Raw genomic sequence first — 2,479 nt, forward strand, 5'->3', positions numbered from 1 at the left:
CTTTGAGGTGGATTTGGAGGGGATGAGTGTCGGTCGCCGGTGGGAGAAGGGGAGGAGGTGAGCGGCGATTATCACCAACGCGTTCCTCGCTGTGAGGTGCTTAAATAGTTTGAGCGTAATTTCATTTGTCTTTTTTTTTTTATATAATTTTTTTTTTCTTAAAATGTAGGAGTCTCCACCCACATGCGCCTAAGAATTTGAATATCACATTCTATATTTGTGAAAATCGACAAGCAGAGGTCTGACCAACTGATATGAGTACGCGGCGCTTTATTTTATTTTAACTTAAATGTTGTGATTTTTAGTGATTTTTATTATGATGGATAAGATCACAAGAATATATTTGAGTGATAATAAGTGGTCTAGGGAAGTGGTTACGGGTTGTTATAGACAGCAACAACTAGTGGGCAATGGGTGGCAACATTTGACATGAGTAAAGGGGATACAATGATGAGTGTTGATGATCGACCACAGAGGTTGCAACGGGCAACAATAGCTAAAAATAATGACTAACAATGATAATGAGTGGCAATGGTGCTAATGGTGAGCAATGTAGATGATGGCAATGAGCAACTTCCTCAATAAGCCATTTTGTTGCCCAACTTCAAGCATATAACAAGGCACCTATCACCATTTGTTGTTGTGCGCATGAAGTTGGGTAAGCTAGGAGTATGAATGATCAAATCATAGCTCGTATATTTCTTTTCAGTAATCACATCAATGGTTGCTCACTCTTATCATGTTGGAAACACAGTTAACACAGCTTATAAATCACTCTTATCATGTTCCCACTCTCTCTTTAATGATGATTGCATTAATATATGGAAAGTGCATTCCTTCATCACCCTATTCCATCATGCCTTCAATTCTCATGCATGTCTTTACTTTCTTGATATGACTGCATGCTTGCCACACAACTTCAAAATATCAATATATGATATGCTTCCCTAGGTCTGCATGCTAATAAGTTGTATGTGTCTATTTCTAGCATACACTTGTATACTTGTTGACATCTTCATAATCCTAGCCAATACATCTAAAATTATCGTTGTCTTTATATATATTATGTGTGTCTTCCTCATACCAATAAATTACAACCCCTATGATCTTGTATGATACAACCTATACTTTTATTATACATTATGTTCACAGAGCCAAATATTTAGAATGCCCGCATGAGAATTATAATATATATGTGTTGTTTATATGATATTTTAAGCTTAATTTGATGATCTTTAATATAACATTTTTTTAGGTGTTGTGGTGACTCACCCAAATAACTATTATAAAAAAAATCAGTCAAACAAATTCCCTCAATAATTTAACCTTGTACAACTCAACTTCAACACAATAAACATAAATCATATTTAAAAACACATATCATATTTAATTCGACATACAATATTTTCAAATATGCATGCTTTATTTGAATACACACGCTTATATTCCTCATTGTATCAAAATGCATGCACAATATTTTCAAATACATGCAATTTATGCTTAAAATATTTTAATACATGCATATTTGTATACTACAAAAATGTCAACACAAATCTCAAAGAAATCGAGAGGCCAAGAATAAAGACCCAGGCGATTGAAGTTCCGGGCTAAATAATAGGAAATTCACTAGCCAAGACATCGATTGACTTTACAGCGGAATCAAACGATAAAAGCTTTCGACCGACGGAATCTTTCAACTGACAGATTATCGACCGATAGATCTCGATTTGGAATGGAACAATTTCCTTTGATCGGTAAACTGGTCCTCTAGTTGAAATCGATCGATTCGATCGACGGGCATGACCAACTACACTGAAGCATCTTGTTAAATATATGGAGCCTTTAACTTACCTACCTCACATACTACATCTCACCTACCTCTCTCCTTTTTTTCCTTAAATAGCCTATTTTGGCCTATCATAAGTGCTAAGTCAAGTCCTCTTGAGAGCTAAGAGAAAGAGAAATGAAGTTTTCTTGTAAACGTTGAGACGTTCGATGATGTAATTTCCCGAAGTAATAAAATCCCCTGCAGATCCGTAGACGTGGGCAAATTAGCCAAACCACATAAATCTGTGTATTATTTTTTTGTTTGTAATTTTTCAATCCGGTATTTTTACTTTGTTGTCGTTATTTTTCATAGCAATTGGTATCGGAGCCCCGGTTCAAATCTGATGAGGAACGATGGCCAGAGATGAAGTGACGGCATCAGAGATCGAAAAATTTAATGGCACGATTTTGGTTGCTCGAGGATGCAGATAGAAGACTACCTCTTTGGGAAGAAACTTCATTTTTTTGTTTCTGTGAAAGAAGCTGGAAAAAATGGACGGGGTGGAATGGAATTTGTTGGATCGATAGGTTATAGGGGTTATACGATTAACCTTGTGAAGATTTGTTGCCCACAACGTCATCAAGGAGAAGACTAAAGACGACTTTATCAGGTATGTATGAAAAGTCATCGGTAAATAATAAGGTATACTTG

The sequence above is a fragment of the Phalaenopsis equestris genome, unplaced genomic scaffold (genome assembly GCF_001263595.1).
Source record: "Phalaenopsis equestris unplaced genomic scaffold, ASM126359v1 Scaffold213097, whole genome shotgun sequence".
NCBI classification, from domain to species: Eukaryota; Viridiplantae; Streptophyta; class Magnoliopsida; order Asparagales; family Orchidaceae; genus Phalaenopsis; species Phalaenopsis equestris.